Here is a 17939-nt window from a genome sequence, read left to right as displayed (position 1 = left end):
TTGAGAGGTTCTTCGCAAGCAAATGGCCCGATTTGAGGGCAAATCGTCTTTAAGAGGGAGGGTATGATATGAGCTCGCCCATGAAGATAGGTGCAGAATCCATGGAGTTGCCTATGGGGCCAATTACTCGAGCACGTGCCAAGAAGTTCCAAGATGCCGTGGCAAGCTATATTGCTCGATTGTGGAGTGATGGGTTGATTGCACCTAGAACGCCCAGCTCAACTAGCTTGATTCGCACCATCCTACAACCTGATTTTAGCTCGTGTCAGCTTAATTCAGCTCAATTCGGCACTTAATTAGTTCAAGGAGCTGATTATATTTATTTTGAATAAATTTAATTAGTTGTGTTAGTTAGAATCAGCTCAAATCATTTAATTAAATAAATGTGTCTTAATCTGGACATTCTTAATTCAGCTTATTAAATATGTTTTATAGTAATACATGCCTTTAATATGTCCATATTAAGTCATAAATTAAATGTGTTTAGTTTAATTACAAAGTTTTAATGTGTCTTGACTTAGACAAATTTATTAGTGGTCGCTAGTTAATTTGTCTTAGTTAAATTAATGTGCGAATTTTAATATGTCCATTGATGATTTCATGAGTATTAAACTTGTCTTAACCACATTTATTTGATGTTTTCAGCTAGCTTAATGGCAAAGGAAGCTCATAAAGAAGGAGCATGTATTTGGGCACATGCATGGACGGCATTTAAAGTGCAACTACCTTGTGTTTCAGCTGATTTTTTTTGTAGCTCAATGGACTTCAAGCTGATATTTTGAGCTTCTCCAAGAGTCAATTTCGTGGAGAGCAATGGCCAAAAGGTGCTTCATAAATTCCAGCAACTAATTCACTTGGTGGCTACTCATATTCGGCCAAAGAAGCATAATTCTTGAAGCTGTCCATTTCTCTTCTCCATAGCAGCAATTAAGCTATTTTAAAACATTAGTTAAATGTGAATTATCATCCTTAAAGGGGCCAACCGAATCATCTCTTCTAGAAGGTTATTATTCAGATTTTTTTTGCTGTTTATGAATGCATCTAGGAAATTGCTAGGAAGTTTCCTAAAGAAGCTTAAGGCTTAAGAATCTGATTAGACTATTCGCTACCTTAGTCCATCCTATAAATAGGCCATGTAATTCACATTTTGAGGTTAATGAACAATTTTATAGCTTTGCTAAATTGTGAGGTTGTTTTCAACTCTCGTTATTCTCCAAGGACTAGTGAGACTTATCAATATCTTTGTGGCGTCAAACTTGTCTTTGTTTATATTCGAACTTATCACTTTAATCCCAAAATTGTATGCTCGATTCATACTAAGGTTCCTATCATATTTTGATAGTGGGTCAAGTCTTTAATCCATTTCACAAACCTTCCATCAACACCTTACCATTCTAAGCATTCTCCTAAGTTACGGGTTAACACACTCCATTGTGTTAGTTCAGCTTTGAATCCTTAGCCACATTGCATTCTCTGACTTTTGTTTCATTTCCTAAATCAGCCAAACTCATTTTAGCCTTAATCATCTTTTCTTTCTAGCCTACTTTGTAAAGCTTTCAAATTACTCTTAATTCACGATCGGGCAATTTCTACGACTCAAGTCATTAACGAGGCGAGAGCTATCAAGTTGGTATCAGAGCTTGTCGAATTAAAGTAAGAATCGTTGTAATCGGTATTACGAGATTGTAAAAAAAATTTGAAAAAAAAATTTGAAAAAAAAAATATATATATATTATTTTGTGTTCAAAACTTTCTATTGTATTCAAAGAAAGTGTAAAAAAAGTTCAGAGTTGGATAGTAAAAGCATTGTTTTCGCCCGAGGAACCGTATTTATATAGCCACACTATTTCCTTCTATTTTTTTCTTTCTTTGTTTGTTAGCCTACCCGATCCTAAAATAATTCCCTACCAAGCCACGCCTATTTTGTGTCAACCCCAATCGATTTTGATTTGTCAAACTTAGTTAGCGAAGAATTTCGAGAGGCTAAAATCGAGTGGTAAAAGGCAAGAGAGATTGGTGAGACTATTAGAGAGTAGAAAAGCCAAAGTGAGTGATTATTCTTTGTGAGTGATTGGTGAGTTCTTGTTGTGAGTCTTTAAAGAATTTAAAAAAAATGTCACGAAGTCCGGAAGGAATCCAAATGAGGTAGGTGGGTTTCGTCCCATAAGAAATGTTGGAGGAGGAGTGCGATCTCACTTTGCAAGCCATTATGCGAGAAATGGAGCGATTGTTTGATCGCAAGCTTGAACCAATCAAGACCGCTTATATCGAGTTGAAACCGAGGACAATGCGGCGACTCCTAAGATGCAAGGCGAGAACGAGAGCAACCAATTGACAACTTTGATGAAGGAGAATCAAGGTGACCACTTGTCCGAACAAGGAAACCCATAACGGTTCCAACGAAATCGAGGCTCAAGAAATCGAGACCGCCCCGATGACAATCTCAAAAATATCAAGATGACTATTCCACCGTTTCAAGGAAAGAATGATCCCGAATCTTACTTGAGTGGGAAAGAAGATGGAACTCGTCTTCGAGTGCCATAACTATTCGAAAATAAGAAGGTAAAGCTCACGCCATTGAATTCTCGGATTATGTGATCGTGTGGTGGGATCAATTGGTGACTAGTCAAGGAGGAATGGGAGAGGCCTATCTCTACGTAATAAAAGAAGGTCATGTTATGCGCAAGCGATTTGTTCCCTCCTATTACCATCGAGAGTTGTACCAACGATTGCAAAGTCTCACTCAAGGCAACCGAAGCATCGAGGACTATTACAAAGACATGGAAATTGCTATGATAAGAGCCGACGTGGAGGAGGATCGTGAAGCAACCATGGCGAGGTTTCTAGCCGCCTAAATCGGATATTGCCAATATCGTCGAGCTACAACACTATGTAGAAGTTATGGACATGGTGCATATGGCAATCAAAGTGGAAAAGCAATTGAAAAGGAAAGGATCCACTCGAACATATCCAACGGCTTCTACCAACAAGTGGGCTCAAGGGACTAGCAAAACTCCTAATCGGCCTAAGGAGCCTTTTGTTGCTGCTAAATCCAACCAATCAAGTGTCGAAGCTAGCAAAAATAAAAACGAGGCTGCTTCGAATCATTCTCGCGATATCAAGTGTTTCAAGTGTCAAGGAAGAGGCCACATTGTGAGTCAATGTCCTAATCGACGAGTGATGGTGGTTCGTTCAAATGGCGAGATTGAATCCGAAGATGAACAAGAGGAGGAGCCTGAAATTCCCATGGAGGAAGGTGACGAGCTCGAGCTGCCCGTTGAAGGTGAATTACTTGTTGTCAAAAGGAGTTTGAATATCCAAGTAGCCGAGGAGGAACAACAACGAGATAACATCTTTCACACCCGTTGCCATGTTCAAGGTAAGGTGTGTAATTTGATTATTGACGGAGGTAGTTGCACCAACGTCGCAAGTTCTTTGCTTGTTGAAAAACTTGGTTTAGCCACCACAAAGCATCCAACCCCTTACAAGCTACAATGGCTCAATGATGGAGGTGAACTCAAGGTGACTAAGCAAGCAAAAGTGGCATTTTCCATAGGCAAGTACCAAGACGAGGTGATTTGTGATGTCGTGCCCATGCACGCGGGGCATTTGCTATTGGGCCGTCCTTGGCAATTTGACCGACGAGTAGTCCATGACGGTTATACAAACCGATATTCATTCAAGCACCTTGGAAGGAATGTTACATTAGCTCCTCTCACACCGAAGCAAGTGCATGAAGACCAACTCAAGATGAAGCAATCTATTGAGCGAGAAAAAGAAAAAGAGAAAAACAAAAAGAGTGAAAAGAAAAGGAAAGAAACGAATGATGAGAGTGAGGTAAAAACAAGAGTGACAAAAGACAAAGAACAAGAGTATGAAAATAAAAAAACGAGTGTTTTTGCTACAAAAAGAGAGATTCGAAAATTGATGTTGGCAAGGCAACCCATCTTTATACTTATGTTCAAAGAGTGTTTATTGGAAACTAACGAACTTGAGGATACTTTGCCTACTCCTATCGTTTCTTTGTTGCAGGAATTTGGAGATGTTTTTCCCGAAGAAGTGCCAAGTGGCCTACCTCCCATTCGAGGAATCGAGCACCAAATCGATTTTGTGACTGGTGCTGCAATTCCAAATAGGCCAGCATATAGAAGTAATCCTGAGGAAACGAAGGAATTGGAAAAACAAGTAGCCGAATTAATGGAGAAGGGCTACATCCGTGAAAGTTTAAGTCCGTGCGCGGTTCCGGTTTTGTTGGTTCTTAAAAAGGATGGATCATGGCGAATGTGCGTTGACTGCCGCGCCATCAATAAAATTACCATAAAATATCGCCATCCTATTCCCCGCCTCGATGACATGCTTGATGAACTTAGTGGAGCCCAATTATTTTCGAAGATCGATTTAAAAAGTGGGTATCATCAAATCAGAATGCGGGAGGGAGACGAATGGAAAACTGCGTTCAAAACTAAATATGGTTTGTATGAATGGTTGGTAATGCCATTCGGACTTACCAACGCTCCTAGTACTTTCATGCGCCTCATGAATTATGTTTTACGCTCGCTCATTGGGAAATTCTGTGTTGTATATTTTGATGATATTTTAGTTTATAGCAAGAGCTTGGAAGATCATATTCAACATCTACGTGCCGTGCTTGAAGTCTTGCGAAAAGAGGTACTTTATGCCAATTTAAAGAAATGTTCTTTTTGCACTAATGAAGTTGTTTTTCTAGGCTTTGTGGTAAGTGCTCGTGGTTTAGAAGTTGACCAAGAAAAGGTCAAGGCGATCAACGAATGGCGCGTCCAACAAACATCAGCCAAGTGAGGAGTTTTCACGGGTTGGCAAGCTTCTACCGAAGGTTTGTGCCTAATTTTAGTTCTATTGCTGCCCCCTTGACAGGTATAATTAAGAAAAATTCTCCTTTTGTGTGGACTGATGAACAAGAAAATTCTTTTAATAAGCTTAAAGAATGTCTAACTAATGCACCATTGTTGTCTTTACCTGATTTTAACAAAATATTCGAGATAGAGTGTGACGCTTCAGGTATCGGCATTGGCGCTGCTTTGATGCAAGACGGACGGCCTATTGCATACTTTAGTGAAAAGCTTAACGGAGCTACGTTGAATTATCCAACGTATGATAAGGAACTATATGCGTTGGTCCGAGCTCTCGGAACATGGCAACACTATTTATGGCCGAAGGAATTCGTAATCCATTCGGACCACGAGGCTCTAAAGCATTTGAAGGGACAAACCAAGCTCAATAAACGTCATGCCAAGTGGGTGGAGTATTTGGAGTCGTTTAAATGACGTGATCAAGTATAAAAGGGTAAGGAAAATGTTGTAGCCGACGCCTTATCATGAAGGTACGACTTGTCAATTTAATGGATTCTAAATTGCTTGGTTTTGAATTTATCAAAGATATTTATAAACTCGATGTCGACTTTGGTGAAATTTATGAGTCTTGTTCGCATGGTGCTTGTGAAAAGTACTTTCAAAGATGAGGGTTATTTATTTCGTGAAGGCAAACTTTGTGTGCCTCAAAGTTCGTCTTGAAATGTGCTTGTTGAAGAAGCCCATAGTGGTGGACTTATGGGTCACTTTGGGGTTGCCAAAACTCTAGCAATTTTGCACGAACATTTCTATTGGCCCAAAATGAAACGCGACGTCCAAAGGAAATGTGAACGTTGCATCACTTGTAAGAAGGCGAAGTCACGAATCCAACCGCATGGTTTATACACCCCGCTGCCTATCCCTGATGCTCCGTGGGTAGACATTTCAATGGACTTCGTTCTAGGCCTTCCGAGAACCAAAAGAGGAAAAGATTCAATATTTGTTGTTGTAGATCGCTTTTCAAAATGGCCCATTTTATACCTTGTAATAAACCGATGATGCTACTAACGCTGCTACTCGCTTTTCAAGGAAGTTGTTAGGTTGCATGGAATCCCTCGAACCATTGTCTTCGATCGCGATACAAAGTTTCTAAGCCATTTTTGGAGGACGTTGTGGGGGAAATTGGGCACCAAACTTGTATTTTCGACGACATGCCACCCTCAAACGGATGGCCAAACCGAAGTAGTAAACCGTGTGCTATCGACTTTGCTTCGAGCTATTTTGCAAAAGAATTTGAAAATATGGGAAGATTGCTTACCTCATTTTCGACGACATGCCACCCTCAAACGGATGGCCAAACCGAAGTAGTAAACCGTGTGCTATCGACTTTGCTTCGAGCTATTTTGCAAAAGAATTTGAAAATCTGGGAAGATTGCTTACCTCATGTGGAGTTCGCCTACAATCGAACCGTTCATTCCGCTACGAAATTTTCCCCTTTTGAGGTAGTATATGGTTTTAACCCCATTACCCCTCTTGATTTGGTTCCTATGCCTGCTAATGAGTTGGTGCATGTAGATGGTAAAAGAAAGGCCGATTTTGTCAAGCAATTGCACAAAAATGTCAAAGATAATATCGAGAGGAGAACTGAACAATATGTTCGAATTGCTAATAAGGGACGCAAACGAGTTGTATTCGAACCCGGTGACTGGGTTTGGATCCACTTGCGCAAGGAACGATTTCCCGAGCAAAGGAAATCCAAATTGCAATCAAGGGGTGACGGTCCATTTCAAGTGTTGGAGCGGATTAATGATAATGTTTACAAAATCGACCTACCGGGTGAGTATGGAGTAAGTGCAAGTTTTAACGTTGCTGATCTCTCTCCCTTTGATGTAGGTGACGATTCGAGGACGAATCGCTTCGAAGAGAGGGAGGATGATATGAGCTCGCCCATGAAGATAGGTGCAGAATCCATGGAGTTGCCTATGGGGCCAATTACTCGAGCACGTGCCAAGAAGTTCCAAGATGCCGTGGCAAGCTATATTGCTCGATTATGGAGTGATGGGTTGATTGCACCTAGAACGCCCAGCTCAACTAGCTTGATTCGCACCATCCTACAAGCTGTTTTTAGCTCGTGTCAGCTTAATTCAGCTCAATTCAGCACTTAATTAGTTCAAGGAGCTGATTATATTTATTTTGAATAAATTTAATTAGTTGTGTTAGTTAGAATCAGCTCAAATCATTTAATTAAATAAATGTGTCTTAATCTGGACATTCTTAATTCAGCTTATTAAATATGTTTTATAGTAATACATGCCTTTAATATGTCCATATTAAGTCATAAATTAAATGTGTTTAGTTTAATTACAAAGTTTTAATGTGTCTTGACTTAGACAAATTTATTAGTGGTCGCTAGTTAATTTATCTTAGTTAAATTAATGTGCGTAATTTTAATATGTCCATTGATGATTTCATGAGTATTAAACTTGTCTTAACCACATTTATTTGATGTTTTTCAACTAGCTTAATGGCAAAGGAAGCTCATAAAGAAGGAGCATGTATTTGGGCACATGCATGGATGGCATTTAAAGTGCAAACTACCTTGTGTTTCAAATGATTTTTTTGTGTAGCTCAATGGACTTCAAGCTGATATTTTGAGCTTCTCCAAGGGTCAATTTCGTGGAGAGCAATGGCCAAAAGGTGCTTCATAAATTCCAGCAACTAATTCACTTGGTGGCTACTCATATTCTACCAAAGAAGCATAATTCTTGAAGCTGTCCATTTCTCTTCTCCATAGCAGCAATTAAGCTATTTTAAAACATTAGTTGAATGTGAATTATCATCCTTAAAGGGCCAATTAATCATCTCTTCTAGAAGGTTATTATTCAGATTTTTTTTGTTGTTTATGAATGCATCTAGGAAATTGCTAGGAAGTTTCCTAAAGAAGCTTAAGGCTTAAGAATCTGATTAGACTATTCGGCTACCTTAGTCCATCCTATAAATAGGCCATGTAATTCACATTTTGAGGTTAATGAACAATTTTATAGCTTTGCTAAATTGTGAGGTTGTTTTCAACTCTCGTTATTCTCCAAGGACTAGTGAGACTTATCAATATCTTTGTGGCGCCAAACTTGTCTTTGTTTATATTCGAACTTATCACTTTAATCCCAAAAGTGTGGCGCTCGATTCATACTGAGGTTCCTATCATATTTTGATAGTGGGTCGAAGTCTTTAATCCATTTCACAAACCTTCCATCAACACCTTACCATTCTAAGCATTCTCCTAAGTTACGGGTTAACACACTCCATTGTGTTAGTTCAACTTTGAATCCTTAGCCACATTGCATTCTCTGACTTTTGTTTCATTTCCTAAATCAACCAAACTCATTTTAGCCTTAATCATCTTTTCTTTCTAGCCTACTTTGTAAAGCTTTCAAATTACTCTTAATTCACGATCGGGCAATTTCTACGACTCAAATCATTAACGAGGCGAGAGCGTATCAGGGTATGATACGATCCCGGCTGCATCATGTTACGACACAACTCAACGACATCGAGATTGGCCCAAACTCGAGGGGTCCAAGTGCAAAATGAAGCTTTTAATTTTAGTTTGTTAATTTGGTTGCTGGAATAAGGACTTTAATTCATTTATTTTTGTGTATTTAATTATGTTTTAATTATGTTTTAGTTTGTACATCATTAATATGCATCTTTAATTAAGGTCCTGCATTATTAATCTACATCTCTTAACTTTGACATGCATTATGTAATTCCCATGTTAGTTTAAGTTTGCATCATTAAATTAAGTCATGCATTAAGTAACCCATTTGTTCATTTAGTTTGCATCTTAAACCTTGCATTTAAGCAACTTAGTTGTTTAATATGTTAGAGTTTGTTTAAATAAGTATGTTATTTTCCTACCGAGTCTTTTTCCAACTGAACGAGGGACATTAAGTGTTTCAAGTGCCTCGGGAGGGGCATATCGCCAGCCAATGTCCCAACCGTAGCAATATGGTGGTTCGTGCAAATGGAGAAATCAAATCGGAGGAGGAAGAAATTGAAAAAGAAACCAAAATGTCATCTGACGAGGAAGCAGAAGTAGAGCATGCCCTTGAAGGAGAGCTTCTTGTAGTTAAAAAGAGTTTAAGCATTCAAAGTGTGGAAGACGAGCAACAATGAGAAAACATCTTCCATACTCGTTGTCAGGTCCAAGGAAAACTCTGTAGCGTCATCATCGACTGCGGGAGTTGCACGAACTTGGCTAGCACTCTTATGGTGGAAAAATTAAGTCTGCCAACCACCAAGCATCCAAGTCCGTACAAACTCCATTGGCTCAATGATGGTGGAGAACTAAAAGTGACGAAGCAAGTACTTATCTCATTCTCCATAGGAAAATACTCCGACGAAGTACTTTGTGACGTCGTACCTATGCACGCGGGCCACTTGTTACTTGGACGGCTGTGGCAATTTGATCGACGAGTGCTACATGATGGGTATACCAATAGGTATACGTTCAAGCACATGGGAAGGAATGTGAAATTAGCCCCATTGACACCAAAGCAAGTTTACGAGGACCAAATCAAGTTGAAAAATTTCGTAGAACAAATGAGGGAAAAATAAAAGAGTGAGTGAAAAATTGAATGTATTTGAAAAAGGAAGTGATGTTCGAAAGGCGTTCTTGGTGAGACAATCGATCCTTGTGCTTATGTACAAGGAAAACTTGTTTAATACTAATGGCTTAACCGAAAATCCTCCTTCTTCTATTGTGTCTCTTCTGCAGGATTTCCAAGATGTTTTTCCAGACACGTGCCAAGTGGGCTGCCACCCCTTCGTGGGATCGAGCACCAAATTGATTTTGTGTCCAGTGCCGTGATTCCAAATCGACCAGCGTACCGGACTAATCCCAAAGAGACCAAAGAGCTTCAACGACAAATCAATGAACTCATGGAAAAGGGCTACATCTGAGAGAGCCTTAGCCCTTGCACTGTGCTAGTTTTATTAGTGCCAAAGAAGGACGGGACTTGGCACATGTGTGTTGACTGCCGTGCTGTAAACAAAATCACCATTAAATATAGGCATCTCATACTGCACCTAGATGACATGCTCGACAAGTTAAGTGGTGCCAAGCTGTTTTTGAAAATTGATCTCAAAAACGGGTACCATCAGATTCGAATGCGAGAAGGTGATGAATGGAAGACCGCTTTTAAAATGAAACACGATTTGTATGAATGGTTGGTCATGCCATTTAGCCTAACCAACGCCCCTAGTACTTTTATGAGACTTATGAACTATGTATTGTGATCGTTCATTGGTAAGTTGTGTTGTGTACTTTGATTATATACTTATATATAGTAAATCATTGGATGAGCACATAATGCATCTTAGGTCTGTTTTGGAGGTTCTTCGAAAGGAGACCTTATATGCCAATCTTAAGAAATGCATGTTCTGTTCTGACAAAGTGATTTTTCTAGGTTTCATGGTCAGCTCGAAAGGACTCGAGGTGGACCAAGAGAAGATTAAGGCAATACAAGATTGGTCAAGGCCAATGAGTATTAGCCATGTGAGAAGCTTCCACGGCTTGGCAAGCTTCTATCGATGCTTCGTGCCTAATTTTAGCACCCTGGCCGCACCATTGACGGGTGTAATCAAGAAAAATTCCGTCTTCCATTGGGGAAGAGCAAGAGAATGCTTTCACTATTATTAAGGATTGTCTTACTAAAGCCCCATTATTAACTCTTCCTGATTTTTCTAAAACATTTGAAATTGAGTGTGATGCATCAGGTGTAGGAATTGGTGTCGTGCTAACTCAAGACAAAGTTGAATGGAGCAATGCTGAACTATCCCGTTCATGACAAAGAGATGTACTCTCTCATTCAAGCCCTTGAGACGTGGCAGCACTACCTATGGCCAAAAGTGATACGACCACGCCCCGGGCACATTTTTGGACCAGCTCCATAAGTATTGCTTGCACACCCATGCGAGCTAAATTAGCTCAATTGCATCTCACTGAGCTTCGTTTAGCTCGTTTCCAGCTCAATGGGATCATTTTGCTCAATTTGAGTTTATTTTAATTCTTATAATTTTATTTGCTGAAACAAATTGAATAAGTTAGTTTATTTATTTATTCTAGCTCAAATAAGTGTTAGTATTAAATTTATTAAAATTGGGCATTTTAATTAGGTGTTTTAAATATGTTTTATTTTTATGTTTTGTTAATGTGTCCTATTTTCATACATAGCATATATGTCAGGCTATTACATCTATTTAATATGTCGAATTTAATCTGTCACTACATGTTATAAATGTGTCGGACAAATTTAATGTCGCCACTACATGTTATAAATATGCTCGGATTTAATTTAATGTCGCTACTACATGTTTGGCCGAATTTAATGTATGTTTTAAGGTATCCAATTGAATTTAATTGTCATTACATCATTTAAGTTGTTTTGCTACAACCGAATTTAATGAGGTTTAATTTATGTCTTGACCGAATTTATTTTGTGTATGCAGTAATTAATTCAATTGAAACAACTACTTAATGGCAAAGGAGACATGCATTTAAGTTGTTGTTCTACATGCAAGGAACGGCATTAATTAGTTGTTGGTGCTTTTTCATGTGGCCATTTAATGGACAGATTTAATGGGTGCATGCTTGCGAATTTAATGTGCAAGAAAGACAAGCATTCAATGAGATGTTGAAGAAAGCATGTTGGAATTCATTAAAGAAGCTCTTGTCAATTTATGGGCCATATTGCATGTATTTATTTTGTCTTAAAACAAGAATTAAAGGCTATTTTAATTTGGTGCAGGAATTTGGGCATGGACGGCATTTAATTGTCTTGATTGCTCTTCTCCATGCATTCCTTCATGAACAGCAAGGGCCTTTTTGGGAGTTTCTTTTCACTTTCCAAGCAGCTCAATTCAGCTCTTTAATTACCTTGGAGGACGCCCCAGCTGATAAATAAATTTTTGCTATCTTTAGGCCATTCAGTTTCATGAGTTCACACACACAAGGTCGTTCCTATTTGATGTTCACACCATGGGTGTTGGAGATCCCCAAAACGTCATTAAAATGGGCAAGTCTGTTCACTCACAAGGAGGCTTCATTAAGGTGCATTCAACTTCATTGGTCAACCAAGACCTCTTATTCACTCACCAATACTTCCATTAATGTCCATTGAATGGACTCCATCTAGAAGTGCCAATTGAATTCTTCATGCATGAAGCTTCCCAAAACGTCCTAGGAAGGTTGCTGGAAATTTCCACCTCTTTTGTTTTAATTTTGGCTGACCATTCAGCATCTTATTAGTCCATTCAGCTACCTTAGGAATTTATATTATAAATAGTTATTTTGTAATCATTTTGGGGTTAGACAATATATTTTTAAAACTTTATATGAAATTTGTTTACTTCGTGAGTTTGTTTTCAACTCTCATTGTTCTCCAAGGACTGGTTAGACTTATCAAGTAACCCTTGTGGCGTCAACCCATTTTTGTATTTCAAACTTATCACTTTGCACCCAAAGTGTGGCGTTCAAGTTATACCGAGGTTCCTATCAATATTGATAGTGGGTCGAGGTTGCGTTTCTATTACCTACCTTCCTAACCGTTACCATCTCAACCTAAGCATTCGTATAAGTTTCGGGATAACACACTTATATTGTGTTAGATCAACTTGAATACTTGGTTTTATGTTCACCTAACAATTTCTATTCATTCCATAACCTCTTTGAACCAAATTGAGCCTTTATCTCTTCCTTCTTAACCTATTTTTGACAAACCTTAATATTACTCCAATTCACGATCGAGCACAACAACGACTCAGATTCAACTACTAAACCGGGGTCGTATCAAAAAGAGTTCGTGATTCATTCTAATCACAAGGTGCTTAAACACATTAAAAGCCAGCACAAGTTGAACAAAAGGCATGGCAAATGGGTAGAATACCTAGAGTCATTTCTCTATGTCATTAAGCATAAAAAAGGTAAAGAAAACATAGTGGCCGATGCACTCTCAAGAAGGTATACGCTTCTGTCATATCTAGATTCCAAATTACTCAGTTTTGTGTTTCTGAAAGATTTGTACGCCACTGATAATGATTTTGGTGAAATTTATGTTGCTTGTTAGAATGTGGCTGTTGACAGGTTTTATAGGCATGACGGCTTTCTTTTTAAGGAAGGAAAGTTGTGTATCTCGCAAGGTTCCACTAGGGATTTGTTAGTAAATGAGGCACATGGTGGGGGCCTCATGGGCCATTTTGGTGTGTGATGCAACCTTAGCTCGGGAAATTACTACTGAATCCATGGAGCTGCCACGAGGGCCAATAACTCGATCACGAGCTAAGAGATTTCGAAATGCAATAGCAAGCTATGTGGAACGAGCTTGGGAAGAGCAAGTGGTCGAATTCGATAGTCATGCTTCGAACCGTTCAAAAAGTGTTACTTGCAATTTATTACAAGCTGAATTTGCTTCTTTTAATTAACTTGTTTTAGTTTAATAAATGAGTAGCTGATCAATTAATTTCACTTATCTTAAGTTTTAATAAATGAGTTAGTTATTAAACTTTATTAAATAAAGATGCTTCTTAATTGATCTAGTTCCTAGGATTATTTATTGATGCATTACTTATGTTCTTTAAATTATGCTTCTTTAATTAAACTAGTTGCTGGAATAATTATTGCATATAAGTTTTAGTTCATTTATTTAAGTAAGTTTAATGTTTGTTATGATTAATAAGTGTTTTTATTTGTTTAATAAACTCATTTTAATGTGTTTATTGCAGGTGACTTTTTAGCTTATAGTGGTTACAAATCAAGGCTGTTACACATTTAATTAAGTGGCTGTTCAAGTTCTTTTGAGTTACAATTAAAGGGGCTGTTATAAAGGGAGCTTAAAAATCATTAAAGGAGTTGTTTTAAAGAGCATTTTATGCCCTTTAAAATTCGGCAGCAACTCTTCCACTTCCAGCCGTTTTTGGAGTTTTCAAGAGAACTTAATCAAGCCTTTAAATGTCATTAAGGAGCTGGTTAAGAGATGGTGTCTATTCAACTAGCCAAGGACAACTCAAGAGTCATTTTCTAAGCCATTAAAGACATTAAAATCAGCTGAATTAAAGTGATTTTATGGAAGGAGTTATTTGGTTCAAAGAATAAGAAAAGACATCAGTTTTTATGGTACATTAAGTGGATGTTTTTGACCATTTGGTTACCTTGTTTTAACATTATAAATAGATGTAATCAGCCATAGAGGGGGGAACTTTTTGCTGAATATAGATGAAATATTTGAATTGTGAGCTATCCAATTCTCTTTGTTCTTTCGGAATTGATTTGACTTATCAAGCATAGCTTGTGGCGTCCATCTTTTCTTTGTTGCTGAACTTATCACCTTTGGTGTGGCGTTCAATATACCTTTGGTTCCATCATAGTTGATAGTGGGTCAAGGTTCCTTTCCTGTTTCCTTTAACCGAAAAACACCTAAAGACCATTTTGAGATTCGGGTCAACAATTCGTTATTGTTGGTTCATTTTCAGTCTTAGCCAATTAATTTGTTATTGTTTCCTCTTTATTTTGTTTATTACCTTTGTTTGAAGCCATTATCTCTATTTTGTTTCATTTTAAAACCAAAACGAATCCATCCTTACTCAATTCACGATTAGGCGACACATACGACTCAAAACATCACGAGACGAGCTCGTATCAAATTGGTATCAGAGCTAGCAAATTTGGAGTAAGAATCGACGTTGTCGGCATTACGGTATAGTAGTTTCTCGAAAAAAAACTCGAAAAAAAATTCAAAAAAAATTCAAAAAAAAACTAGTTTCCATTCAAACTTAAAAGATTGAATATCAAGTTGTGAAAAAAAAATTTTGAAAAAAAAATTTGAAAAAAAAATTGTGAAAAAAAAGAGAGCTAGTTTTGAAATTTAGTTTTTGTTTGCTGCCCAAATTTTAGTCATTATTACCTTCTACTATTTCGCCACACCCAACCTTTTCATTTCTTTGTTTCAAGCCTACCTTCTTTTGTCCTACAATAATCTTACCAAGCCCAAACATCAAGTTTGTGTTTCGACCCACAACAATTGCTTTTAAGTTTAAATAATTCCTAAGAACTTAGAGAGGAGGAGTGAGTGGAAAGAGGCAAGAGAGTAGTGAGTTTATTCGAGAGTATAAAAGCCGAGTGAGTGAGATTTCTTTGTGAGTGGATAGTGAGATTCTTTGTTGTGAGTTCATTTAAAAAAATGTCACGAAGTCCGGAAAGAAATCAAAATGTGGAAGGAGGGTTACGTCCCGTAAGAAATGTTGGAAGAGGAGTGCCAGATCTTACCCTTCAAGCAATTATGCGAGAGATGGAGCAATTATTTGATAGAAAACTTGAACCGATTGAAGATCGATTATATCGAGTCGAGACACGGGAACCACGTGAGATGACTCCGGAAGGTGCAACACGAGAACGAGAACGTCCAATCCAAGATCCTTATGAAGCAAGTGAACAAGAAAGTGATCATTCATTTGCCCGAAGTGTACGACGTCGAGGCCGTCAACGACAATGAGGTCCTAGAGATCGTGATCGACCTGATGACAATCTTAAGAATATCAAGATGACAATTCCACCATTCCAAGGTAAGAATGACCCTGAAGCTTATTTGGAGTGGGAAAAGAAGATTGAGCTTGTTTTTGATTGCCACAACTATTCAGAGAGTAAAAAGGTGAAACTCGCGGCAATTGAGTTTTCTGATTATGCCATAGTGTGGTGGGACCAGCTTGTAACAAGTCGATGACGAAATGGTGAAAGACCCATCTCTACTTGGGGAGAAATGAAATCAGTCATGCGGAAAAGATTATTCCATCATACTACCATCGAGATCTTTATCAACGACTTCAAAACCTTACTCAAGGAAATAGAAGTGTTGAAGATTATTATAAGGAGATGGAGATAGCGATGATTCGAGCTGATATCAAGGAGGATCGAGAGGCAACCATGGCTAGGTTCCTTGCGGGTTTAAATCGTGACATTGCCAACATAGTTGAACTACAACACTATGTTGAAGTGATGGACATGGTTCACATGGCGATTAAGGTTGAAAAGCAACTTAAGCGAAAAGGAGTTAGTAGACCATATGCCAATTCTTCAACCAACAAATGGAATCAAGGAGTCAACAAAACCCCAGTTAGAACAAAGGAGCCGACTGTAGTAGTTAAATCAAATCAACCCGTTGGAGAGACAAGTCGAAATAAAAATGAGCAAGCGCCAAATCGCACGAGAGACATAAGATGTTTCAAGTGTCAAGGCCGTGGGCACATAGCTAGTCAATGTCCCAATCGACGTATTATGGTGATAAGAGTCGATGGAGAAGTTGAGTCGAGGAAGAGGATGAAAATAAACCGAAATGCCATCCGATGATGAAGATTTAGAGTTACCTGTTGAAGGAGAAATTCTTGTGGTGAAGCGTAGCCTCAGCATTCAAAGTGTTGAAACTGATCAACAAAGGGAGAATATTTTTCACACTCGATGCCACATTCAAGGCAAGGTATGTAGTATGATCATTGATGGTGGTAGTTGTACTAATGTAGCTAGTATTATGTTAGTGGAAAAGCTAGGTTTGGCTACAACTAAACATCCAACTCCATACAAGTTGCAATGGCTAAATGATGGAGGTGAGCTGAAAGTAACAAAAAAACAAGATGTGGTGGCATTTTCTATTGGAAAGTACCAAGATGAAGTGGTGTGCGATGTAGTTCCTATGCATGCGGGACATCTACTTTTGGGACGTCCATGGCAATTTGATAGGCGCGTGATCTATGATGGTTATACAAATCGCTATACATTCAAGCATCGAGGCAAGAATGTAACTTTAGCGCCATTGACTCCAAAGCAAGTGTACCAAGATCAATTGAAGTTGAAAGAAAAGATTGAAAAAGAGAGAGACAACAAAAATGAAAAAAAGAAAGAAAAAATAGAAGGAGTAGTGGAGGTAAAAGTACGAGAGGAACAAGAAAGTCAAAAAGAAATTGAGAGTGGTAAAATGAGCGTATTTGCGAGAGAAAAGGAGATAAGAAAATCATTGTTGTTGCATCAACCCGTACTTGTACTTATGTAAAAGGAATGCTTATTTGATGCTAACGAACTTGATAATTCTTTACCTTTGTCTATTGTTTCATTGATTCAGGAATTCAAAGACGTTTTCCCGAAAGATGTGCCAAGTGGATTGCCTCCTTTTCGAGGTATTGAACATCAAATATATTTTATTCTCGGAGCTACAATTCCAAATCGGCCAGCTTATCGAAGCAACCCGGAGGAAACTAAAGAGTTGCAACGACAAGTAGCAAAATTAATGGAAAAAGGCTATATACGGGAGAGTTTAAGTCCATGTATGGTTCCCGTTCTATTGGTGCCTAAAAAATTTGGTTCATGGAGGATGTGCGTAGATTGCCGAGCTATCAACAAAATTACCGTCAAATACCGTCATCCCATTCCTAGACTTGATGATAAGTTAGATGAGCTTAGTGGAGCAAAATTGTTCTCTAAGATTGATCTGAAAAGCGGCTATCATCAAATTCGTATGCGGGAGGGGGACGAGTGGAAGACTGCATTTAAGACTAAATACGGTTTGTATGAGTGGTTAGTGATGCCTTTTGGCCTCACCAATGCACCGAGTACTTTCATGAGGTTGATGAACCACGTTTTGAGGTCTTTCATTGGTCGTTTTTGCGTAGTTTATTTTGACGATATTTTAATTTACAGCAAATTTGAAGGTTTTACGAAAGGAAGTATTGTATGCAAACCTTAAGAAATGTAACTTTTGTACTGACAAAGTTGTTTTTCTAGGTTTTGTTGTAAGTGCGAATGGACTAGAGGTGGACCAAGAGAAGATTAAAGCAATACAAGAATGGCCACAACCGAATAACATCAGCCAAGTTAGAAGCTTTCATGGCCTTGCAAGCTTCTATAGGAGGTTTGTACCAAATTTTAGCACTCTTGCTGCCCCATTAACCGGTATTATCAAAAAAATTCACCTTTTATTTGGTCTGATGAACAAGAATCTGCTTTTGTTAAAATCAAAGATTGTTTGACTAATGCTCCACTTTTATGTTTGCCGGATTTTAACAAAATTTTTG

This window comes from Gossypium raimondii, chromosome 5 (assembly GCF_025698545.1).
Source record: "Gossypium raimondii isolate GPD5lz chromosome 5, ASM2569854v1, whole genome shotgun sequence".
NCBI classification, from domain to species: domain Eukaryota; kingdom Viridiplantae; phylum Streptophyta; class Magnoliopsida; order Malvales; family Malvaceae; genus Gossypium; species Gossypium raimondii.
This window is presented reverse-complemented; position numbering follows the sequence as displayed.